This window comes from Bombina bombina, chromosome 8 (assembly GCF_027579735.1).
Source record: "Bombina bombina isolate aBomBom1 chromosome 8, aBomBom1.pri, whole genome shotgun sequence".
Lineage (NCBI taxonomy): Eukaryota > Metazoa > Chordata > Amphibia > Anura > Bombinatoridae > Bombina > Bombina bombina.
In genome coordinates this window covers 238,497,935-238,525,487 of record NC_069506.1, presented here as the reverse complement: position 1 = coordinate 238,525,487, position 27,553 = coordinate 238,497,935, and the positions used below count along the sequence as shown (strand labels likewise).

Sequence of the window (27,553 nt, the reverse complement as noted above, 5' to 3'; positions counted from 1 at the left end):
TATGCAGTGAAGACCAAGTCGCTGCCTTACAAATCTGTTCAACAGAAGCCTCGTTCTTGAAAGCCCATGTGGAAGCCACAGCTCTAGTGGAGTGAGCGGTAATTCGTTCAGGAGGCTGCCATCCGGCAGTCTCATAAGCCAATCGGATGATGCTTTTCAGCCAGAAGGAAAGAGAGGTAGCAGTTGTTTTCTGACCTCTCCTCTTATCAGAATAAACGACAAACAAGGATGATGTTTGTCTGAAATCTTTTGTTGCTTCTAAATAGAATTTTAAAGCACGAACCACATCTAGATTGTGTAACTGGCGTTCCTTTTTAGAAACTGGATTAGGACACAGAGAAGGAACAACTATTTCCTGGTTAATATTCTTATTGGAAACTACCTTTGGAAGAAAACCAGGCTTAGTACGCAAAACAACCTTATCTGTATGGAACACCAGATAGGGTGAGGTACACTGCAAAGCAGACAATTCAGAAACTCTTCGAGCAGAAGAAATAGCAACCAAAAACAAAACTTTAAAAGATAGTAACTTAATATCTACGGAATGTAGAGGTTCAAACGGAACCCCTTGAAGAACTGAAAGAACTAAATTTAGACTCCATGAAGGAGCCACAGATCTGTAAACAGGTTTGATCCTAACTAAGGCCTGTACAAACGCCTGCAAATCTGGCACAGCTGCCAGACGCTTATGTAACAGAATAGACAGAGCAGATATCTGTCCTTTCAATGAACTAGCTGACAATCCTTTCTCCAATCCTTCTTGGAGGAAAGATAACAACCTTGGAATCCTAATCTTACTCCACGAGTAACCCTTGGATTCGCACCAACAAAGATATTTTCGCCATATCTTATGATAAATTTTCCTAGTAACAGGCTTTCTAGCCTGGATCAGAGTATCTATAACTGATTCAGAGAACCCACGCTTAGCTAGAATTAAGCGTTCAATCTCCAAGCAGTCAGTTGCAGAGAAACTAGGTTTGGATGTTTGAATGGACCTTGGATTAGAAGGTCCTGCCTCAAAGGTAGCTTCCATGGTGGAGCCGATGACATATCCGCCAAGTCTGCATACCAAGTCCTGCGAGGTCACGCAGGAGCTATCAGAATTACCGAAGCCTTCTCCTGTTTGATTCTGGCTACTAGCCGAGGGAGAAGAGGAAACGGTGGAAAGACATAAGCCAGATTAAATGACCAAGGCGTTACTAGAGCATCTATCAATGTCACCTTGGGATCCCTGGACCTGGACCCGTAAAGGGGAACTTTTGAGTTCTGGCGGGATGCCATCAGGTCCAGTTCTATGTAGTCCGACTGAAATCTGATGAATTTGACCTCCGCCAGCTGAGGCCAGGCCTGGAGCGCATTGAATATTGCTCTCAATACTAAAATGTTTATCGGGAGAAGAGATTCCTCCCGAGACCATAGACCCTGAGCTTTCATGGAGTTCCAGACCGCACCCCAGCCTAAGAGACTGGCGTTGGTCGTGACAATGATTTACTCCGGTCTGCGGAAACTCATTCCCTGAGACAGGTGATCCTGAGACAACCACCAGAGGAGCGATTCTCTGGTTATCTGGTCCATTTTTCGCCGCTAATTTAGCTAACTGAAGAGTGGCATCTGTAATGAAAGAATTAGCCAACTTCAGGGCGTGAATTCTGTCCATAACCTCATCATAAGGGGTCTCCCTCTGTAGGGAGTTCTCTAATTCCTCAAACCAAAAAGCCGCTGCAGTGGTTACAGGAATAATGCAAGAAATTGGTTGAAGAAGAAAACCTTGTTGAACAAATATTTTCTTAAGCAAACCTTCCAATTTTTTAGCCATAGGATCTTTGAAAGTGCAACTGTCTTCTATTGGTATAGTGGTGCGCTTAGCTAGTGTTGAAACTGCCCCCTCCACCTTAGGGACCGTCTGCCACGCGTCCCTTCTGGGGTCAACAATGGGGAACATTTTCTTAAATATAGGGGGGGGGGACAAAAGGTACACCTGGTCTCTCCCACTCCCTGGTCACAATATCCGCCACCCTCTTAGGTATCGGAAATGCATCAGTGTGTACCGGGACCTCTAAGAATTTGTCCATTTTACACAATTTTACTGGGACCACCAAGGGGTCACAATCATCTAGCGTAGCTAAAACCTCCTTAAGCAGGGTGCGGAGGTGCTCTAGCTTAAATTTAAATGCTATAGTATCTGGCTCTGCCTGCTGAGCAACTTTTCCTGAGTCAGAAATTTCTCCCTCAGACAGGCCCTCCCTCACCGCCAAGTCAGATTGATGTGAGGGCACTACAGATAAATTATCCGCTGCGTCTGATTGCTCATTTTCTGTATTTAAAACTGAGCTATCGCGCTTTCTTGGAAATGCTGGCAGTTTGGATAAAAAAGCTGCAAGAGAATTATCCATGATTGTTGCTAATTGCTGCAAAGTAACAGGGATCGATGCGTTAGATGTGCTGGGCATCGCCTGCTCGGGCATAACTGGTGTTGACACAGAAGGGGAAGATAAAATACTCTCCTCGTTACCTTCAGCTAAAGATACATCTTGGGCTACATTTTTAAGTGTCATTGTATGGTCCTTAAACTGCTTGGACGCTATAGCACACTTCAAACATAAATTCAATGGGGGTACCGCCATGGCTTTTAAACATATAGAACAAGCGCTATCTGAAGGCTCAGACATGTTTGACAGACTTAGACAGCACTAAAATGCAATAAAAAAATACTTTTGACAAAACGTTACTGTGTCTTTAAATAATAAAAGAGCACACTTTATTACCAAAACATCAAATAACCATCAAGGAAACATCCGATTTTAATGAAATTTTCACCACATTATCCTAATACTTTGAAAAGATTGCACACAAATTTTCAGCTCAATTAACCCCTTAATGCCCAAACCGGAGCTAAAACATGAATTTGTACTATGCCACAGCTTCTGCTGAGGCTTTTACCGTCCTTAGGGATTATATGGAGTAGAAATAAGCCTGTCTGAAGTCCCTCTGAAGTCTCTGGACACCACACATGAGGCTGCATGAACTGTCTTGTCAAAAACAACTGCGCAACTGAGGCGCGAAAATTAGGCCTCCTCCTCTGCATTACACAGTGCTGGGGCCTTTCTGAGGAGATTAGTAGTCTAATCAAATGCCAGGCGAATAAAAAACCCCATAAGCGTTTTTATAAGTCACAAAAACACCTAAACTATAAATAATTATGCTAAGAAGCAATCGATTAAGCCCAAAATAGTGTCAACCAGCAACTAAGCCCTTTATTTAAGCCATTATTTTATACATAGTCTAAGAAAACATGGCTTACCTTCCCCTATGGGGATTACAGACAGTCTTTTAGCATTACTGGGTTTTGTTAGAAAAATGACTGATCATACCTGAAGCAGTTAAGCCTGCAAACTGTTCCCCCCAACTGAAGTTCTCCTGTATTCAACAGTCCTGCGTGGGAACAGCAATGAATTTTAGTTACTGATGCTAAAATCATAGTCCTCTCAGCAGAAATCTTCATCACTTTCTGCTTCAGAGTAAATAGTACAAGCCGGCACTATTTTAAAATAACAAACTTTTGATAGAAGAAATAAAAACTACAAACTAACACCACAAACTCTTTACCACCCCCGTGGAGATGCTACTTGTTTAGAGCGGCAAAGAGAATGACTGGGGGGGCAGAGCCTGAGGGGAGCTATATGGACAGCTCTGCTGTGTGTTCTCTTTGCCACTTCCTGTAGGGAATGAGAATATCCCACAAGTGAGGATGAAGCAGTGGACCGGACACACCAATGTAAGAGAAAAGATAAATAGTTCAAAAGTAAATTTCAGTACAGGAATGAGTGTTAGTGATGTGTACATTTCATTTTAGCCACAGACAAATTAATTGTATGTCGGAATTCAGTAAATATTGCAAAGTATAGAAAGAAAGAAAGAAAGAAAGAAAGAAAGAAAGAAAGAAATTCACATTGACTGATATAGAATTATTCTGCAAGCAACAAAATAGATATTATACTAAAACTTTAACAAAAATAAACCAGCCCACGTTAAATTAGCTCCCAACTTGCAATCCAGCCTTATATTGCATGAACAACTTATGGGAGCTGGTTTATCTGTGTGCTGTGGTTGTGGCACACACAAAAGGGTTGGGGCTATGAGTGTGTTTCCTGGGCATAGCCAAAAACTGGTCGGAAAAGTGAGCAGGTCTCCCAACCAGTGACAGCTCAGTAGGATCCCTTCAGTGTGGAGATGTTTGGAGGTAGTTTTTCAAGGCAAACTATAATGTTTATTAAGCAACTATCAGTTGGAATTATGGTAATATGGAAATTATGGCTGAATTAATTTGTGTCATATGCCAATAAGCAGCGCCTGACCACAACCGATCTCCACAAACTGGTGCTGGAGGTGGATCTAAGAACGTAAGTACCTGTTGAAATATATTAAATAAGTAATTATCAGAATCCAGAAATAAATGGTTTCTGTTATTCTTAAATTCTTAACTTTGTCTGAAGACTCACCAGAAACAGCAGTTATGAAGCAGCGGTCTAAAGACTGCTGCTCCATAACCCTGTCCACCTGCTCTGATGAGGCGGACAGGAATCACCGGAAATCAATCCGATCGAGTACCATCGGGTTGATTGACACCTCCCTGCTGGCGGCCGATTAGCCGCGAGTCTGCAGGGGGCGGCGTTGCACCAGCAGCTCTTGTGAGCTGCTGGTGCAATGTTAAATGCGGAGAGCGTATTGCTCTCCGCATTCAGTGAGGTCTTGCGGACCTGATCTGCACTGTCGGATCAGGTCCGCAAGACCTTTGATAAATAGGCCCCAAAGTCTAATTGTGTATTATTTTTAGCTCGAGACTGAGATCAAGATAACACACCCTGTGCTATAGAATGTGTTCCACTTGTAATCTAGCCCCAAATGTAACTATTATTGCATTTCCCAAAGCAGTATATCTTATATTGTAAGAAACAATAAACTTGGAAATAAAACAGCTCAAATAGATCAACAGAAAAAAGGAGGTGAAATAAGACTTTATATTAATCATAATAAAGACTAATATTATTAAAGATTTTTTTAAATTTAAATATTTATATATATTAGTGACACATATTAGTAATTAATAGAGATGTGCAGGGTTGAAAAATCACCAGAAAGATTTGTTTTAGATGTTTCTCAATGTATTTAATTCAGGTGGTTGTTTGTTTTGCCAAGAATATTGGATTCAGATTCATTACCACAATTACTAAAGGGAAAAGTATATATATATATATATATATATATATATATATATATATATATATATATATACATATATATATATATATACTGTACAACTAATATTAACAAAAAACTAATGTTATAGAATTTGAACAATTAAAAGAATTTGTCTTTCAGTGCCAGCAGAAAAGACAACTCACTGATTTCATTTGAGTCAATGGGCTCCATTTATAAAGCAGTGGTTGCTGATTTGGAGGCCCATTGTTTCAGGCTGGCCTCCCCGCTAGTTACAAGACTGCTGCTCCTCAGCCTGTCCGCTACCTAAAAGGTGGCAGATTGAAATAATACTGAACTGATATGATCGGGATGATTGACAGTCCCTGCAAGCAGATGATTGACAGTCCCTGCAAGCAGACAATATAGGTACCTTAAAATGTGTGGATGGTAGCATGACTAACAGTGACAAGGAAAAGGCTGAGGTACTAAACCAGTTCTTTTCATCAGTATACACAAGAGAGCAAACCATGGGGGATACTTGGAAACAAAAAAGAGCATACAAACCCATACCATTAATTGGGTTATGTCTAGAGGATATCAGGAAAAACTGGATAATATTAAGGTAAATAAAACTCAAGGCCCAGATGGAATACACCCAAGGGTTTTACAGGCACTGTTATAGACAAACCGCTACTCTTAATTTTTAAAGACTCATTATCCTCAGGCATAGTACCCCAGGACTGGCGTAAAGCTGATGTGGTGCCACTCTTTAAAAAAAGAAGCAGGGCTGATCCAGCAAGCTATAGACCAGTAAGTCTGACATCAATAGTGTGATACTTGAAGGGATTATAAAGGATTATATTGATGAGTATATTTGTATAAACAAGATTATGAGTTCAAATCAGCATGTTTTTTTGAGAAATAGATCATATCAAACTAATCTAATAGATTCTACGAGTAAGTAAGTAAAATAAAGATAAAGGGGAATCAGTTAATGTGATATACTTAGATTTTGCTAAGGCGTTTGATACAGTGCCACATGAGAGATTAATGTACAAAATGAAGGGACTGGAAATATTTGAAAATATTAGCTCATGGATAAATAACTGGATAAAAGACAGGGAGCAACAAGTAGTAGTGGAAAACAGACCAGCAAACCTCCAACCTCATCTCTTGCTGTAGTTAGCAGATCAATGATTAATCTGGCTTCCTCCAATTGTTGTGTGCCCCCTTTGGCATACACCCGTGCGGCCACACAACGATTGGAGTAAGCAGGATTCATCATTGCTGTGCTATCTACAGCAGAAGAAGTGGGCCGAGGATTGCTGGTCTGTTTTCCATTAAGAAAGGTAAGTATTTTAAAAACAAAGCTTCCTTGTAAAGTTTAATGAATGAAAGTGCCCCTGTTTTTAAGAGTATTTTTAAAAAACGGCCACTTATTCATTAAACTTTACATTCACTTTAAATGGGTCACCTTTTTTAATGGAATCAATTTAAGTTCAACTGGAGCTATTTTTTAAGTATATTAGATATGTATAGGCTGAACTCGATGGACTTCTGTCTATTTTTAAACCTCATCTACTCTATGTTACTATGTTACAATGATAAATGCTGAAAGAGTATGCTGTCTGCCTGCAGCAAATCATGTTTGCTCGACATTTGATAAATGGAGTCCAATGACTAGCTCACAGAGGCACATAAGTCACACAACTGTATATTCCAATAGCTCTAATCAAAGTGACTGAAAATATCCGAGCTTCCCCTAGACTCCAACCTCTGTATGTTAGACAAGCCTGTATGAATAAAATCCAACATGTAGTGCCTAACTGGCTGTACCTATCATTAGCAATACTATGGCAGGCTTAAACAGGGGATGATGGACACATGAATGATCAGGCCCTCTGCACATTATTACAAACAAATAAGCTGCTTAGCCAAACAATATACCTCCTTCCACCACTTATTTCCCCTTTTTTATTTCCCCTTTTTTTCATCACATTGATTTTGTCAAGCAATCATTTGTTCTTCATCCATTACACCCAATAATGTATTTGGCTGTTTTAATATTGTACGATTTGCCAAATCGGCATACATTGAGACAAAATATTTATGCATTCAAAGCTGAATGTACATGTTTAGTAATTAAGTACCTCATTTCAAAATATGTTTTAAAAATCAATAAAATTGAGCTTGCATTCTATTGGCTGATTGGAATAGCCAATAGGAATGCAAGCACAATCCAATTGGCTGATTGCAACAGCCAATAGGATTTTCCCCCCTTAATTCCTATTGGCTAATAGAATTCTATCAGCCAATCGGAATGTAAGGGACGCCATCTTGGATGACGTCATTTAAAGGAAAACTTCATTCTGCAACAGACGTCGGAAGAAGAGGATGATCCGCGCCGGATGTCTCAAATTAGATGGATGAAATTAGAAGATGCCGTCTGGATGAAGACTTCTGCCCGCTTGGATGAAGATTTCTGCCCGCTTTGAGGAGGACTTCTGCCCGCTTGGATGAAGACTTCTGCCGCCTGGATGAGGATGGATGTCTGGTCTTCAAAAACTGTAAGTGGATCGTCAGGGGTTAATGTTAGTTTTTTTAAGGGTTTATTTAGTAGGTTTAATTTTTAGCTTAGGGTTTTGGGCAATGTAAAAGAGCGAAATGCCCTTTTAAGGGCAATGCCCATCCAAATGCCCTTTTCTGGGCAATGGGAAGCTTAGGTTTATTTAGATAGGATTTTATTTGGGGGGTTTGGTTGTGTGGGTGGTGGGTTTTACTGTTGGGGGGTTGTTTGTATTTTTTTTACAGGTAAAAGAGCTGATTTATTTGGGGAAATGCCCCGCAAAAGGCCCTTTTAAGGGCCATTGGCAGTTTAGTGTAGGCTAGGGTTTTTTTTTATTTTGAGGAGATTTTTTATTTTGATAGGGATATTAGATTAGGAGTAATTCGTTTTTATTTTTCATATTTTCTTTTTTTTTTTTTTTTGTAATTTAGTGTTTATTATTTTTTGTACTTTAGATAATTGTATTTTGTTAATTTAATGTATTTCATTTTATTGTAATGTTAGGTTATAGTGTAAGGCAGGTTAGGTTTTATTTTACAGGTAAATTTGTATTTATTTTGACTAGGTAGCTAGTAAATAGTTAATAACAATTTACTAACTAGTCTACCTAATTAAAATAAATACAAACTTACCTGTGAAATAAAAATAAAACATAATATAGATAAGTGTAATGTAGGTGTCAGCAATGTCGGGGGTGGCAGATTAGGGGTGTTTAGACTTGGGGTTTATGTTAGGATGTTAGGTTTAAACATACATTTTTTTCCCCATAGACATCAATGGGGCTGTGTTGCAAGTGTTAGGCTTTTTTTTTAGCCGGCTCTCCCCATTGATGTCTATGGGGAAATCGTGCACAAGCACGTCAAAGCAGCTCAAAGCAGTGCTTGTATTTGTGTGCGGTATGGAGCTCAAAGCAACCATATCGCCCGCACAAGCGGGGTTTTTGCAAACCTGTAATAGCAGCGCTATTAAAGGTGAGTGGTGAAAATAACTTGCAAGTTATTAGCGAGCAGCCATATGTAAAACTTGTAATCTGGCTGAATGTTTGGTAGCTACGTTTTGCAAAATATTTCGGTGGCAGAGGAATATTAGATCCTAGATTAAGCTGCATTAGCACTTTCTGGCCTTAAACTTCCTCTTCTATAGGTTCTGCAAACCCTCATGATCCTTATCAAACACATGGATCATGTTAGCAGTTTGTAAGAGATCAAGTATCTTCTATTAAAAAATAGTTTTTATATATATATACATACACACACATACATATAATACATACTGTATGCATACACACATTCATATGTGCATAAAAAAACTGATCATCACTGAGTTAAATATATTTATATCCCAGAGACAGCTGCACAGTTCCCAGCAGCCCAGGCAGTTAACCCCTGAGCAGCCTGGGTGACAGGCCCATAGGGAAGCATTACAAAAATTATCAACACTACACACAGAAAACCTGGCACTCGCCAGCAGATACACAGTAATGTTTAAAAGCAAAAATGGGGGAAGTCAGTTACATTTGGTGCTAAAGGATCAAGTCCATTACCACATCAAGGTCTCCCCCTTCCTGGGACCCTAACCAGCACCCACACAATGTATACTTTCAAACAAACCAACTGGGAACCTCCCAAGGTAACACAGGCTTTTGTAATCTTCCTTATGTAAATACCAAACACAGGAATGGACCACACTCTCACACTGGACTGGGTACACAACCTAAGCCACTGTAAACTACACAGCCCTGATGTAACCAACTTCCCCCAGTTTTACTTTTGAAACATTACTGTGTATCCGTAGCGTAGGGCCCCTCCCACTTCCTCCCACTCCCTCCTGCCTCCTCTGCTGTGCCACCCACCCGCCTTCCGCAGACACCTTCTATCTGCACCAACAGAAGATCGTTACACACAGTGTCACCGTCTGTAACAATCAGGCATCTACCCTCATATTGAGCTTTAGGAGCTCCAGATCTCGGCTGTAACTTAACAGCCGAGATTGCTGGAGCATCCTGAAGCAACAATCTATATATATGTGGTGTGGTACGATAGCCAAAGTACTGCACAACACATATATACTGTATACGTCGTTTTGGGTGAAGGGGTTAATAGTTAGGATTTGTGGTGAATATGTGGCGGCATAGGGGGTTAATAGTTGGATACTAACAGTAGGTATGTGGTGTCATGGAGGTTAATAGTTAGATAGTAGTGGTGGCCATGTGGTGGCTTAGAGGTTAATAGCAAATTGCAGTGGGTATGTGGCAGTTTAGATCTTTATTAGTTTAGTGTTATTTTGCGATTGTGGGGTACTTCAGTAGTAGTAGTACTTCAGGAGTATTAGGAGTAGCAGTTAGGCAGATGGCAGTTATTCAAAGGGATCATTTACTATACATCGCCAATATGGTTGGCGATGATGGGTGTTAAGCAAATGTCAGCACGTGATTGCAGCACCTGTCTGTTTCACTGGTGTCAAGTACGTGTCCGTTAAACAATGTCCATGAATAATCCCATTAAATTACCCGTCACAAATTGACTGATAAGTCCAAGAAAAAAATATAATAATAATTGCCCACAAATGACCTAATGGTGTGGAGTGTCCCGTAAAGGATGAATCCAAAAAATTGCCTCCCCCCCCCCCCCCTGTATCTTATGTCACACAAAGTTAACTTAATACAGGTAACAGATATACTTAAGTATCGACTTCAGCTTGTACACTCACATGCCATGGGAGACGAATCCGCTCCGGTCTCTGGGGAAGTAGATGATAATGATGATGGGTGTTGTCTAACCAGCATCTCCAACCAATGGCATGTATAGTAAATGCCTCTCGGTGATGCGGCTATGCCGGGAGCTTGGAATATTCTGACAAGCTCGCTCAAAATAGCAGCGGATACCTTTGAATATATTGTCGCCTCGTAGCACTTTTTTTCATCGGGGCTTCTGTCAGTTCAACTCTGTATGTCATAGCTGCTTCCAAGTCCACAAGATATAGAGCACAATAAACACGTTGAAAAAAACAGTTGTGTTAAAAGTTTCCTGTTTAAATTTTTTTTTATATATTTTGTTTATTTTTGCAACAGGAAAAGAGAAAATACATACAGGCAAAGAGAAATGTGGTACATGACAGAAAGTATAATATCAGAAATCATACATAAGTTGCCATTGACAAGTAGATATACAGGGGCCCATTTATCAAGCTCCGTATGGTGCTTGAAGGGCCGTGTTTCTGGCGAGTCTTCAGACTCGCCAGAAACACCAGTTATGAAGCAGCGGTCTAAAGAGCGCTGCTCCATAACCTGTCCGTCTGCTCTGAGGAGGCAGACAACGATTGTGTGAAATCAACTCGATCAAATACGATCAGGTTGATTGACACCCCTTGCTAGCAGCCGATTGGTCGCAAATCTGCAGGGGGCGGCATTGCACCAGCAGTTTACAAGAGCTGCTGGTGCAATGCTGAATGCGGAGAGCATATTGTACTCCGCATTCAGTGATGTCTGTCGGACACGATCCGCTGATCGGATCATGCTGGACAGACATTTCATAAATAGGTCCCACAAGCTTCATGTTATTTGTTCTCACATAATCCTGCTTTTATATCTTGCATTAAATGTTTTTCCCAGTTTCAAATTATTGTTTTTTGTGATGTTAACTATCTAACTAAACAAACCACGGAACCGTCTCAAATCTAGATAAAGTCATGCAGTTTTTCACCTGTTTTTATTTGTTGGTGCCTTCCCTGGGGTGCCAGTCCATTGAGGTGTGTTTTCTCTGTCTCTCCTTTGGGTTAATTATCTTCCCTGTTCTCGAAAATCTAACATCCATTCTCGCCGCAATTGTGCATTAAAGTACATATTCTGAGTTCCTTAGAGGGAATATAAATTTCTGCATGTGTGTCGGTAGTTTGAGTATATAAGGTTCCTATTTATTCATAAATGTTGCTATTCTTGTTTGTATGTCTCCTATCATATCTGTTTGAAGAGATTTGCATGTTTCAGTTTCGCTATGGTAGGAGGTGTTTTATCCATCCATAATTTCCAAGCTAGTAATATGATATTATAGTTGAGCTTCTTTAAGTGCTTGGGAACCACATCAAATTGGAGGAACAGGATTTTAAATGTTGAATCAAACCGCAATATTTAGTTATACAGGGGCAAATCCATAGCATAAGTATGATGTCTATGTAGTTAGAAGAGCATTTTGGGCAACTAACTGGGAGTCTATTTTGCCATTTAAAGTGTCTTTTGGGTGGAATATATGCATTCTCCAACACTTTAAAATGTGACTTGCAGATGTCAGAAGATAGTGTAGCTCCCCTAAGCTTTTGTAGACTATGTTTGATACCTGCTTCTGACACTTCCTCTGTTAATAAGGTGGTCCAGGAATCACTGATATGTTGTGTGGTCCACTTTTTAGTTGGTACTAACAGTGTTGCATACACTGGGGAAATGTATCCCACCTCGAGGCCAGGTCAAGAGTTTATATGTATATTATTTTTACTAGAAAAGTTGTGGGATCTTAAAGGGACATTGAACACAATTTTCTTTCGTGATTCAGATAGAGCATGAAATTTTAAGCAACTTTCTAATTTACTACTATTATCAATTTTTCTTTGTTCTCTTGCTATCTTTATTTTAAAAGCAGGAATGTAAATCTTAGCAGCCAGCCCATTTTAGGTTCAGCACCATGGATAGTGCTTGCTTATTGGAGGCTTACATTTACCCACCAATAAGCAAGTATAACCCAGGTTCTCAACCAAAAATGGGCCGGCTCCTATGCATCACATTCCTGCTTTTTAAATAAAGATAGCAAGAGAACGAAGAAAAATTAATAATAGGAGTAAATTAGAAAGTTGCTTAAAATTGCATGCTTTATCTGAATCATGAAAGGAAAAAAATTGGGTTTAGTGTCCCTTTAACAGACTAACAGACTATTTATATAATGTCGTGTCTGGGGGTATGCATAATGATGTTTGGGGGGGAAGGTTATATTTTAGACTTAGGTCTCCAAACTTTAGTATTTGTTGGCAATCATCTGATAGTAAATGAGCTACTGAGCATAGACCTAGCTATTTCCATTGGTGATATACTTGTGTGCTAAAGCCTACTGGGAAATCAGGGTTTCCCTGTAGAGGGAGGACTTGTGTTACCAAGTTAGATATCCCCAACCATTTACATAGTGATCTTCAAGCTTTTAATTGGTTGTTCTAACAAATTTATGTCCCCCGCCACTGAATTGATTGAGTCTGTGTAATATGTGGAAGCATAGAAAGGGACCCTTGTTTAATGAGTTCACCCTCCCACTCTGGGGTTGTGAAATGGTTTTGGTTAAGCAACAACTGCATCACAAACTTACTCTGAATTTTCTGTTAAACTTTAAAGTTAAGCACAGCTGTGGGGAAGGTATTATGAAATCTGATTAGCAAGAAGTGGTCAGAAAAGTGGATAGCAATGCACCCAAAAGTGTACAACATAATTTTGCTTTCACAATTATGCAGGAGCTTTTGAAAAAACATACTGCAAAAGATTTAACAACAGAATCATAGAAAATAGCTGATTATTGAGCTAAATGTAACCTCAAAGTGCTCTACAGTTTGAATGACAAATAAGTTATTCTAGTTAAATGCTTCACAGTATTCCAGAAAACACTAACGGCTAGATTTGGAGTTTTGCGTTAAAAGGGGTGCGTTAGCTACGCGTGCTTTTTTCTGGCCGCACCTTTTAAATTCTGCTGGTATTTAGAGTTCACAGAAGGGCTGCGTTAGGCTCCAAAAAGGGAGCGTATAGCATATTTACCGCCATTGCAACTCTAAATACCAGCGGTGCTTACGGACGCGGCCAGCTTAAAAAACGTGCTCGTGCACGATTCCCCCATAGAAAACAATGGGGCTGTTTGAGCTGAAAAAAAACCTAACACCTGCAAAAAAGCAGCGTTCAGCTCCTAATGCAGCCCCATTGTTTCCTATAGGGAAACACTTCCTATGTCTGCACCTAACACCCTAACATGTACCCCGAGTCTAAACACCCCTAATCTTACACTTATTAACCCCTAATCTGCCGCCCCCGCTATCGCTGACCCCTACATATTATTATTACCCCCTAATCTGCCGCTCCGTACACCGCCGCAACCTACGTTATCCCTATGTACCCCTAATCTGCTGCCCATAACACCGCCGACCCCTATATTATATTTATTAACCCCTAATCTGCCGCCCCCAACGTCGCCGCTACCTTACCTACACTTATTAACCCCTAATCTGCCGACCGGACCTTGGCGCTACTATAATAAAGTTATTAACCCCTAATCCGCCTCACTCCCGCCTCAATAACCCTATAATAAATAGTATTAACCCCTAATCTGCCCTCCCTAACATCACCGCCACCTAACTTCAATTATTAACCCCTAATCTGCCGACCGGACCTTGCCGCTACTCTAATAAATTTATTAACCCCTAAAGATAAGTCTAACCTTAACCCTAACACCCCCCTAAATTAAATATAATTTAAATCTAACGAAATAAATTAACTCTTATTAAATAAATTATTCCTATTTAAAGCTAAATAGTTACCTGTAAAATAAACCCTAATATAGCTACAATATAAATAATAATTACATTGTAGCTATTTTAGGATTAATATTTATTTTACAGGCAACTTTGTATTTATTTTAATCAGGTACAATAGCTATTAAATAGTTAATAACTATTAACCTAGGAGGTTCATATGCTAATTTCTTAGACCTTGAAGGCCACCTCTTTTCAGAATGCATTTTAACAGTTTTTCACCACTAGAGGGTGTTAGTTCACGTAATTCATATAGATAACATTGTGCTCGTGCACATGAAGGTAAAAGAGCTTTTCTATTTTAATTTTAGAATAGGGTAGGGCATTTTTTTATTTTGGGGGGCTTTGTTATTTTATTAGGGGGCTTAGAGTAGGTGTAATTAGCTTAAAATTGTTGTAATATTTTTCTAATGTTTGTAAATATTTTTTTATTTTTTGTAACTTAGTTCTTTTTTATTTTTTGTACTTTAGTTAGTTAATTTAATTGTATTTATTTGTAGGTATTGTATTTAATTAATTTATTGATCAGTTCCTGCTCCCAGATAACTTCATGTGCACAAGCACAGTGTTATCTATATGAATTACGTGAACTAACACCCTCTAGTGGTGAAAAACTGTTAAAATGCATTCTGAAAAGAGGTGGCCTTCAAGGTCTAAGGAATTAGCATATGAACCTCCTAGGTTAAAGGGACATGAAAGCCAATTTTTTTCTTTCGTGATTTAGAAAGAGCATGTCATTTTTTTTTATTTTTTTTTATTTATAAACCAAAACAAATTACAAGAATCAAATATCATACATTTGCTATATTATGCAGAAAACGAAAATAAGGACCAAGCTCCAAGGCCATAAAAGCACAATATATCACAAAGGTCTTGCTAAATTAAAATTTAAACAGAATTATGATAATTTTTACAAAGCATACAAATTTAAAGCTATATTAGTTACACTTCATAGTATTATTACATCTTATACATTTATCCTTAAAGATATCTAGAACCAAAACATAGTTAGTACAAGTCAAAAATAATATAATTATTGTTCATCCAGAACAATGAAATAGAAACAGAAATACAAAGTTATGAAGGTGTAACATGAGATAATGACCTTGCTTAGTTTAAATGGATCTATGTCCATTCTAGTTAGCCTCGATATCTAAGATTATTAATGTCTTGGGGTTTTATTTATATTTCCAATCCCACCTCATTTCCCCCCCCCCCCCCCCCCACGTGTGCAGGAAAAAAAAAAAATAATATATAAAAAATAAAAAAAATAAAGATCGCTTACCCTCTATCTTAATCGCTCTTGCGGTAGAATTTTCCTACTATCTACCAGTTTCCTAGCAAGACTATTTCTGTGTTCTGAAAAGGAAAAATTATATGATTTATTTCTGTGGAGGAAAATATTTTTAAAAAAATTGCCCAGTTATCAAAGAATCTTTTAACGTCCTGTTCATTATCTATATTTGTGTCCCTTTGTTCTAATATGCACTGTTTTTTTAAACAGTTTTTTACTTCAGAGAGAGAAAGCCAATTTTTTTCTTTCGTGATTTAGAAAGAACATGTCATTTTAAACAACTTTCTAATTTACTTCTATTATCTAATTTGCTTCATTCTCTTGATATCACTTGCTGAAAAGCATATCTAGATATGCTCAGTAGCTGCTGATTGGTTGCTGCACCTAGAGGCCTTGTGTGATTGGCTCACACATGTGCATTGCTATTTCTTCAACAAAGGATATCTAAAGAATTGAGCAAATTAGATAATAGAAGTAAATTGGAAAATTGTTTAAAACTACATGGTGGAGGTCTCAGGCTGGATTAGTAGTCCCATTTACGACTAGTGTGTGACCACTCAGCCTGTCCAGTTTGCATTTCTTGCGACATCCCCTGTGTGTAAAAGCCATGACTGGCCTGATATTGTGTTGGGGAGGGGGGGGTAAAGACATGGACCCTTCGTGGCTGACTTGGCTCCCCCTCAAAGCCAAAAGGATATTCCTCAGGCCAGGTATCTTGCCAGGGGTTGTATGCCAATGGTGGTGGCATCACTTCTGGGTCCTCAACGGAGGCAATCCAACCCTGCTCATGCCTGTCCATGTTGCTGCCTGAAGACTGGTGGTGGAGGTGGCTGCATGCCTGTGACTGGTGGTGGAGGTGGCTGCATGCCTGTGACTGGTGGTGGTGGTGGAGGTGGCGGCATGCCTGTTTGCAGCCTGGTGACAGGAGGTTCTGTGGAGGAGTCAAATGATGATAGGGATTAGTACAGTCATATATATGTCCATGTGGGCATACAATGTACATTGATACATGCTAGGGACAATACTCATTCTCATGTCAAACTGTATAACATGCATGTGCACAATGTGATTTGTGATATGAGGGATTTTAATCTGCACAGTATACAGGTATGTGTTTCATACAATAGTTATGTGTACATGTCAGTGATGGAGAAAATGTGTTCTTTAAGTGATACTATGGTCACACAATTTACTTTAGCCTGATGTAGGCACAGAACCTGCTTTCGGAGCTAAAAGTATTGTGATGGCTATAGTGTCCATTTACTGAAAACTCAACATGTGGCTTGTGGCCTGTGTTACTCTGAGACATGTTAGTATTGCACTATTCCACCTCATATCATGAATTGCATTGTGTTAAGTAGCATTAATGTGAAATATGATTGTAGATGTTTTTGTTAGTAGGCCAAATACCATGCTCCTTATTGTGTACATGAATGTGTGACATTAAAGGATGTTATATCTCAAATACATATAATACTAGTGTGTGGGATGTTACTCACCAGCATGATGTGCTGTGGTTGCAGCCCCTGAGTCACGAGCCCCTTGAAGTCCACGGACTGCTGTGATACTGAGGGAGCTGCGTATCATCTCCTGCCAGGTGTTGTATTCGATTTCCAGGGCTGGACCACCGCCTGTTCCCCTCTGGTGCATGGCTTCCTGCCCCATCTTCTCTTTCACCCGCCTCTTACAATTGTTCCACCTTTTTTTAAGTCCGTCGACAGTCCTCCTCTGCGGGGTCACACTGTTTACAGCATCCCCTACCGCCAACCATGCTGCCTTACGCCTTCGGGCAACGCCTTTGCCCTTCTCCTGGCCAAAGAGGGCACTGTGGTTGTCTATGATGGCCTGGACTAGCGCAACATTCTCATCGAATGAGAAGTTTGAGCATCTCATGCGCTCATCCTCTGTGGCCACCTGGCTTGCTCCCTGGGATGTCCCTGGTGTGGGTTCCTCCCTATCCTCTCCCTCCTCCCCCCTTCTGTCCCCATGTGCACCCTCTGTCCCTCTTCTAAGTGTGCCTGGTCTCTGGGCATCTCCCCTCCCATCATCCCTTCTAACTCTCCCCACTCCACTTACTCCCTGACGGGGACCCCGCTGCTCCTCCTGTCCGCTACAATACTCCTCTCTCTGCAATTCCGCTCCCCTCCTCCCCTCCGCCCTACCTCTCCCTGACATCCTCACACTACACACACTCACATACTCACACTCACTCCCAGTTCAATCACACACAATCACAACCAAACACTCAGCCTATCACACTGTAAAATTTAAATAAAATGTGTGAGGTGTTAGAAAAAAAAAAGTGTTGTGTATTTTGTATATGTATGTATGCAATATGTGTGCAATATGTAAAAATAAGTGTAAGTAAATGTACAAGCTTACCCAAACAAAAATCCAACTTAACTAACTATTATTCTGCGCCTCTCTCACTACTCTTACTAATCCTAAACTCACTGTAGTGTGCTGTAGCTCAACGAACCATCCAAACACACTGAAGAAAATGGCGGCTGCGAATGGGTTTATAGATGACTTTTGAATAGCATAATTACGTTGCACATTTTTAGATTGAGTCGCGGGTAATTTTTACGAGGGTTAGCCTAATTTGCACAAAACTAAACTTTATTGAGACTTTACATGGACAAAATACTGGCGTAAGTACTTGCGACGACTAAAATGTGTATTTGCGCACTTTTCGGAACAACGCCAGTTTGTCCTACTTACACCACTTTAGCATCTGACGGAGCAATATATTGGATACCCCGATGTGCGAGGTGAAATTACGGGCGGTGCGGGTTCCCTCGCTTGCGCCGAAAACTACGCCATATATCGGATCGCGACCCCAGCTTATTAGTTTAGTGTTATTTTGCGATCGTGGGGTACTTCAGTAGTAGTAGTACTTCAGGAGTATTAGGAGTAGCAGTTAGGCAGATGGCAGTTATCCAAAGGGATCATTCATGATAGAGCATGAAATTTTAAGCAACTTTCTAATTTACTACTATTATCAATTTTTCTTTGTTCTCTTGCTATCTTTATTTTAAAAGCAGGAATGTAAATTTTAGCAGCCAGCCCATTTTAGGTTCAGCACCATGGATAGTGCTTGCTTATTGGAGGCTTACATTTACCCACCAATAAGCAAGTATAACCCAGGTTCTCAACCAAAAATGGGCCCGCTCCTATGCATCACATTCCTGCTTTTTAAATAAAGATAGCAAGAGAACGAAGAAAAATTAATAATAGGAGTAAATTAGAAAGTTGCTTAAAATTGCATGCTTTATCTGAATCATGAAAGAAAGAAAAAAAATGGGTTTAGTGTCCCTTTAACAGACTAACAGACTATTTATATAATGTCGTGTCTGGGGGTATGCATAATAATGTTTGGGGGGGAAGGTGATATTTTAGACTTAGGTCTCCAAACTTTAGTATTTGTTGGCAATCATCTGATAGTAAATGAGCTACTGAGCATAGACCTAGCTATTTCCATTGGTGATATACTTGTGTGCTAAAGCCTACTGGGAAATCAGGGTTTCCCTGTAGAGGGAGGACTTGTGTTACCAAGTTAGATATCCCCAACCATTTACATAGTGATCTTCAAGCTTTTAATTGGTTGTTCTAACAAATTTATGTCTCCCGCCACTGAATTGATTGAGTCTGTGTAATATGTGGAAGCATAGAAAGGGACCCTGGTTTAATGAGTTCACCCTCCCACTCTGGGGTTGTGAAATGGTTTTGGTTAAGCAACAACTGCATCACAAACTTACTCTGAATTTTCTGTTAAACTTTAAAGTTAAGCACAGCTGTGGGGAAGGTATTATGCCATCTGATTAGCAAGAAGTGGTCAGAAAAGTGGATAGCAATGGACCCAAAAGTATACAACATAATTTTGCTTTCACAATTATGCAGGAGCTTTTAAAAAAACATACTGCAAAAGATTTAACAACAGAATCAAAGAAAATAGCTGATTATTGAGCTAAATGTAACCTCAAAGTGCTCTACAGTTTGAATGACAAATAAGTTGTTCTAGTTAAATGCTTCACAGTATTCCAGAAAACACTAAGCAAGTACAGCAGCACATTTAAGTTAAAGAAGCAGATTTAACTTCAGGAATATCTGGAAAAGGTTTCTAATGTTTTAGCTGCTTTAGCTGCTCTCAATCTTAGGGGGAGAAAAAGCTTCCCAAAGCCCCAAAATAATGGCTATAAATCAAGAGAAACAATAGTAGACCTCTCATACAAAAATATACGGGTAGATTACGAGTCTTGCGTTATGAGCTGTGCGATGCTAACGTGCAGTTTTTTCTCACCGCTCACTTTCCTACAGCGCTAGTATTACAGGTTTTTATAAACTCTGTGTTAAAAGGCAAGAAGTGAGTGTAGAGCAAAATTGTGCTCCATACCGCACTCCAATACCAGCGCTGCTTAAGTCAGCGGTGAGCTGGTTGTACGTGCTTGTGCACGATTTCCCCATAGACATCAATGGGGAGAGCCGGCTGAGAAAAAGCCTAACACCTGCAATAAAGCAGCATAAAACTCAGTAACGCAGCCCCATTGATTCCTATGGGGAAACACATTTTATGTTTACACCTAACACCCTAATATGAACCCAGAGTCTAAACATCCCTAATCTTACACTTATTAACCCCTAATCTGCCGCCCCGACATCGCCGACACCTACATTATTCTTATTAATCCCTAATCTGCCGCTCCAGACACCGCCGCCACCTACATTATACTTATTAACCCCTAATCTGCTGCCCCCAGCATCGCTGACACCTACATTATATTTATTAACCCCTAATCTCCCATCCACAATGTCGCCGCAAACTACCTACACTTATTAACCCCTAATCTGCCGCCCACAACGTTGCCGCCACTATATTAAATGTATTAACCCCTAAATTTAAGTCTAACCCTAACCCTAACACCCCCTAACTTAAATATAATTTAAATAAATCTAATTAAAATTCCTATCATTACCTAAATTATTCCTTTTTATTCAAATGAAATACCTATAAAATAAACCCTAAGCTAGCTACAATATAACTAATAGCTACATTGTAGCTAGCTTAGGGTTTATTTTTATTTTACAGGCAAGTTTGTATTTATTTTTACTAGGTAGAAGAGTTACTAAATAGTTATTAAGTATTTAATAACTACCTAGCTAAAATAAATACGAATTGACCTGTAAAATAAAACCTAACCTAAGTTACAATAACACCTAACACTACACTACAATTAAATAAATTCCCTACATTAAATACAATTAAATAAATTAAATTAAATTAGCTAAATCACAAAAAAAACACTACATTACAGAAAATAAAAAACAAATTACAAGATATTTAAACTAATTACACCTAATCTAATAGCCCTATCAAAATAAAAAAGCCCCCCCCCCAATAAAAAATAACCCTAGCCTAAAATAAACTACCAATAGCCCTTAAAAGGGCTTTTTGCGGGGCATTACCCCAAAGAAATCAGCTCTTTTACCTGTAAAAAATAATACAAACAACCCCCCACAAGAGTAAAACCCACCACCCACACAACCAACCCCCCAAATAAAAGCCTAACTAAAAAAACCTAATCTCCCCATTGCCCTGAAAAGGGCATTTGGATGGGCATTGCCCTTAAAAGGGCATTTAGCTCTATTGCTGCCCAAAGTCCAAACCTAAAAAATAAACCCACCCAATACACCCTTAAAAAATCGAAACACTAACCCCCGAAGATTCCCTTACCGGTAGAAGTCTTCATCCAAGCGGCAAGATGTCCTCAATGAAACCAGCAGAAGTGGTCCTCCAGACGGGCAGAAGTGGTCCTCCAGATGGGCAGAAGTCTTCATCCAGACGGCATCTTCTATCTTCATCCTTCTGACACGGAGCGGCTTCATCTTCAAGACATCCGGTGGGGGCTTTGGGCAGCAATAGAGCTAAATGCCCTTTTAAGGGAAATGCCCATCCAAATGCCCTTTTCAGGGCAATGGGGAGATTAGGTGTTTTTAGTTAGTCTTTAATTTGGGGGTTGGCTGTGTGGGTGGTGGGTTTTACTGTTGGGGGGTTGTTTGTATTTTTTCTTTCAGGTAAAAAAGCTGATTTCTTTGGGGCAATGCCCCGCAAAAGGCCCTTTTAATGGCTATTGGTAGTTTAGTTTAGGCTAGGGTTTTTTTTTTTTTTTTGGGGGGGCTTTTTTTATTTTGATAGGGCTATTCGATTAGGTGTGATTAGTTTAAAGATCTTGTAATTTGTTTTTTATTTTCTGTAATTTAGTGGGGGTTTTTTGTGATTTAGCTAATTTAATTTATTTAATTGTATTTAATGTAGGGAATTTATTTAATTGTAGTGTAGTGTTAGGTGTTATTGTAACATAGGTTAGGTATTATTTTACAGGTCAATTTGTATTTATTTTAGCTAGGTAGTTATTAAATAGTTAAAAACTATTTAGTAACTATTCTACCTAGTTAAAATAAATACAAACTTGCCTATAAAATAAAAATAAACCCTAAGCTAGATACAATGTAACTATTAGTTATATTGTAGCTAGCTTAGGGTTTATTTTACAGGTAAGTATTTAGTTTTAAATAGGAATAATTTAGTTAATGATATGAATTTTCTTTAGATTTATTTTAATTATAAGTTAGGGGTGTTAGTGTTAGGGTTAGACTTAGGTTTAGGGGTTAATAAATGTAGAATAGTGGCTGCGACGTTGGAGGCGGCAGATTAGGGGTTAATAAGTATAATGTAGGTGGCCACGATGTTAGGGGCGGCTGATTAGGGGTTAATAATATTTAACTAGTGTTTGTGGGGCGGGAGTGCAGTGTTTTTTTGGGTTAATATGTTTATTATAGTGGCGCCGATGTCTGGAGCGGCAGATTAGGGGTTAAAAAATGTATTATAGTGTTTGAGATGCGGGAGGGCCTCGGTTTAGGGGTTAATAGGTAGTTTATGGGTGTTAGTGTACTTTTTAGCACTTTAGTTATGAGTTTTATGCTACGGCGTTGTAGTGTAAAACTCATAACTACTGACTTTAAAATGCCTTACGAATCTTGTCGGTAGAGGCTGTACCGCGCACTTTTTGGCCTCCCAGGACAAATTCGTAATACCAGCGCTATGGAAGTCCCATAGAAAAAAGGCTTTATGAACTTTACGTAAGTAGGTTTGCGGTAAGGCCAAAAAAGTGTGCGGTACACCTATACCTGCAAGACTCGTAATAGCAGCGGGCATAAAAAAGCAGCGTTAGGACCTGTTAATGCTGCTTTTTTACCTTACTGCAAAACTCGTAATCTAGGCGATATCTAATACATAATCAGGGTGACTGATAAATATTTCCTGGAAATTTCACTTTAATCAAATAAAACATAAGGGGTTTTACTTGGTATTTTTAGTAATATCAGATGTGTGTGGTGGTAAAGTTAAACAATAATATATGTAATAAAAAAAGGAAATTATGGGCACTTTCATTAATCAAAAACATTGTAAACACTAAATTATATAAATAATTACCCTTTCATGTTGTTATACATTCTGCCATTTTTTCTGCCCGCAACTCATATTCTATGCCTGTGTTCAATGACGAATCATGCTGTAGCCAATCATATCACATCAAAACCACGGGCATTATTATAAACTTGCTGGACGCCAAAGAGGGCGTGATATGATTGGCTACAATTCACAAACTTTTTTTGTATTTAGTTGTGACATTTTTGTTGCGGCATTTTCAACTAATACGTAGAGATATCGGAGTTGTTTCTAACAGCCTTTAATAGTTAGTCATATATTACTGGTTGTTTTTCTCATATGCATGATGCAAAACATATATTCATATTACTGCATACTCACAAAATACACACTACTTCAGACTGGCAAAATAATTGTTGACAAACAATTGTTGCCTACAGTAATATGTTACTAAAAAACCTTGCAAAATAACATTATATTGAATGTCAACAATGTTACATTACTGACATTATTACATTTAGCCACCAATCAGCAGGCGCTACTCAGGTTCTGAATAAAAAATGGGACACCTACCATGCTTAAATTCCTGCTTTTTAAAATAAAGATAGCAAGAGAACAAAGAAAAAATTATAATAGGAGTAAATCAACAAGTTGCTTAAATTGCATGCTCATGAAAGAAACAAAAATTGGGTTTTGTATACTATTAAAGGGACATTAAACCAAAAAATATTCTTTAATTATTCAGACAGAGGATAACATTTTTAAAAAGTTTCCTATTTACTTCTATTATCAAATTGATGTAATTCGCATGGTATTCGTTGTTAAAGATATACCTAGGTAGGTAGCGTGCACATGCCTAAACCCCTACATGACAGGAAATAGTGCTGCCATCTAGTGCTCCTGCTAATGTATAACATTGTTGCAAAACTGCTGCCATACACATGCTGCAGACACGTTCACGCTCCTGAACTTATCGTCATGCTTTTCAATAAAGAATACCAAGAAAACAAAGACAATTTGATAATAGAAGTAAATTAGAAAGTTGTTTAAAATGTTATGTTCTATCTAAATCAAGAAAGAACAAATTTGGTTTTATGGCCCTTTAAGAATTAAAAGGGGAAATTACACTTTAAGCTTGATTTATTTTTTGTAACTTAGTAGGGTTAGTTTAGAGGGGGGGTTTGGTTTAGAAGGGGGGGGGTAGGTAGAGTAGGGTTACATTTCTTTTTTTTTTTTTTGTTAGATTTTTTAAATAATATTATTAACTTTGGGGTTTAGTTTAGAGGGGGGTTAGGTATTAGGTTAGTTTGCATTTGTGGTTTATGGTGGCTTAGGGGGTTAATAGTTAGGGCTTGCGGTGGGTTTATGGTGGCATAGGTTATTAATAGTTAGGATTTGCGGTGAGTATGTGGAAGTATATTTTTTTTACTAACTTTAACTATGTGTTTAATCCATTTGCAGGGGTTAAACAAAGTTATATACAAGCAATAGTACTGTAATAGAATGCCCTTATATGTTACAGCATTTACTATTTGCACTTTTAGATCCCTTTAAGTTTAATGAAATTTGATAACAGAAGTGAATTGGAAAGTAATTTTAAATTATACATTATCTCTTAACCATGGAAATTTAATTTTTACTCACATGCCCCTTAAAAGTTCAAGGGATACTAAACCCAGTTTTTTTCTTTAATGATTCAGATAGAGCATGCAATTTTAAGCAACTTTCTAATTTACTCCTAGGATGCAATTACATATACGGTGCAGGCTTCAGCGCAAGCGTTTAAACCCCTGCCGTCCGTAATTTCACCTTGCACGGGGTATTACATATACTGAGCCGTTAGATGCTAGACTGGCGTAAGTAGGACAAACTTGCGATCTTCTGAAATGTGCGCAAATACACATAGTGTCAATAAAGAGTAGTTTTATGCAAATTAGGTTTACACGAGTAAAAACGAACCTGGGAATTCAAATAAAAATGTGACACGTAATTACAATGTTCAAGTTCATATATAAACCCATGCACAGCCGCCATTTTCTTCAGTGTGTTTGGCTTGTTCGTTGAGCTACAACACACTACACTGGAGTGGAGGATTAGTGAGAGTAGAGTGAGAGGCGCAAACAGAGGAGTTAGTTAGGTCGCATTGTTGTTTAGTAAGCTTGTAGACTTACACATATTCTTACATACTGCACACATTGCATACATACATACATATTCAAATACACCACACCTCACACATAATTTATTTGAGTTTTACAGTGTGATAGGCTGAGTGTTTGGTTGTGATTGTGTGTGATTGAACTGGGAGTGTGAGTGTGTGATTTAGTGTGAGGATGGCAGGGAGAGGAGGATTGGAGAGGACAGAAGGAGCAGTGTGGTCCCCGTCAAGGAGTAAGTGGAGTGGGGAGAGGGAGAGCCAGAAGGGATGATGGGAGGGAATATGCCCAAGAGCCCCAGAGAGCAGGCACATCCAGGAGAGGGACAGAGGGTGCACATGGAGACAGAAGGGGGGAGGAGGGAAAGGATAGGGAGGAACCCACACCAGGGACATCACAGGGAGGAAGCCAAGTGGACATGGAGGATGAGAGGCTGAGATGTCCCAACTTCTCATTTGCAGAAAATGTTGCCCTTGTCCAAGCCATCATGGACAATTACAGTGCCCTCTTCAGGCAGGAGAAGGGCAAAGGCATTGCCAAAAAGAAAAAAACTGCATGGTTGGCGGTAGAGGATGCCGTCAACAGTGTGGCCCCGCAAAGGAGGACTGTTGAGGGCCTGAAAAAGCGCTGGAATGACTGCAAGAGGCGGGTCAAAGAAAAGATGGGGCAGGAAGCTATGCACCAGAAGGGAACAGGCGGTGGTCCATACCTGGATATATAGAGTATAATACCTGGCAGGAGATGATACACAGGTCCCTGAGTATCACAGCAGTCTGTGGACTTCCATGGGCTCGTGACTCAGGGGCTGCAACCACAGCACATCATGGTGGTGAGTAACATCCCACACACCAGTATTATATGTATTTGAGATATCGCATCCTTTAATATCACACACATTCATGTACACAATGAGGAACATGGTATTTCGCGTACTAACAAAAAAATCTACAATTATACTTGACATTACTGCTACTTAACACAATTCAATTCCTGATATGAGGTGGAATAGTGCAATACTAACATGTCTCAGAGTAACACAGGCCACAAGCCACATGTAATTGCATGCCCACATGGACATATATCTGACTGTACTAATCCCTCTCATCCTTTGACTCCTCCACAGAACCTCTTGTCACGAGGATGCAAACATCCATGCCACCACCACCACCACCACTACCACCAGTCTTCAGGCAACCGCAAGAACAGTAAGCTCCCAGGCATGAGCATGGTTGGATGGCTTCAGTTTAGGACCCAGGAGCGATGCCACCGCCATTGACATATGACCCCTGGCAAGATTCCTGGCCAGAGGAATATCCTTCCTTTGGATTTGAGGGGGAGCCAAGACAGCCACAAAGGGTCCATGTATTTACCCCTCACAACACAATCTCATGTCAGTCATGGATTTTACCCACAGACTGTCACAAGAAGTGCCAATTGGAGAGGATGAGTGGTCACACACTGGTCATCAGTGGGACTATCAACCAACCATGAGAGTTCCCCCATCCTCATCCACGGGACGACTTCCCCATCCTCATCCATGGGACGACCTCCCCCATCCTCATCCATGGGACGAGCTCCACCATCTGCAGATGGAAATATATCCAGTAGCTGCAGGTGAACATGCCCAAAAAGCACCAGTAGATGCAGGCGAACATGCCCAAAAAGCACCAGTAGATGCAGGCGAACATGCCCAAAAAGCACCAGTAGATGCAGGCGAACATGCCCAACAAGCACCAGTAGATGCAAGTGTTCAGAACCAGTCACAGATGATGCAAATTCTGTCTGATATGCAGATGCAGATGGACAATAGATGGAGAGAACAAAATCAACTCTTGGGTGTGTTGGTTGAGCACTTTACACACCAGCAGGACACTGCCTCCAGCCTATAATCTGTGGCCAGCACACCAGCAGAAACATCAGAATCTTCTAAAACCAGAAAAACAAGGAAATCCACTACAGGCACCTCAGCTCCCTCATCCAAGAAGTCAAAAAAATAAATAAATATTATAGTTCACCATAAACCTTGTCCTCTGTTATTTACCATGTCATTGTCATACACATCCATGTAAGGTGTGTTTTATTACACTAATATTGTTAAAACATATAATATGACCTGTGTGGAAATGGCAATAACAACAGGTAATAGTATGTTTATGACATATTCTTGTACTTTAACTCACATCCACAGTAGTTGTTTATGAAGGGTACATACAGTAATATTCACTTCTAGGATGTAAATCAATGTATCTCACATCCAATATAAATTGACACATGGGTATATATAATACTGATGTTACTGATAGGTGTGCATTATCAGGTGTTTTAAGGCTGCAGGTGAGAGG

General features: G+C 39.5%; 1 long non-coding RNA gene across 1 annotated transcript in view; it reads left to right on the top strand.

Moving 5' to 3' along the window:
• The window catches only part of LOC128639072 (uncharacterized), a 211,332-nt gene extending 184,534 nt beyond the window's left edge, over positions 1 to 26,798 (top strand). The window contains exon 4 of the long non-coding RNA XR_008399138.1: positions 26,335 to 26,798. This is a non-coding gene — a long non-coding RNA (uncharacterized LOC128639072). The remainder of the gene's footprint in view (positions 1 to 26,334) is intronic.
• Positions 26,799 to 27,553: the final 755 nt, after the last annotated feature.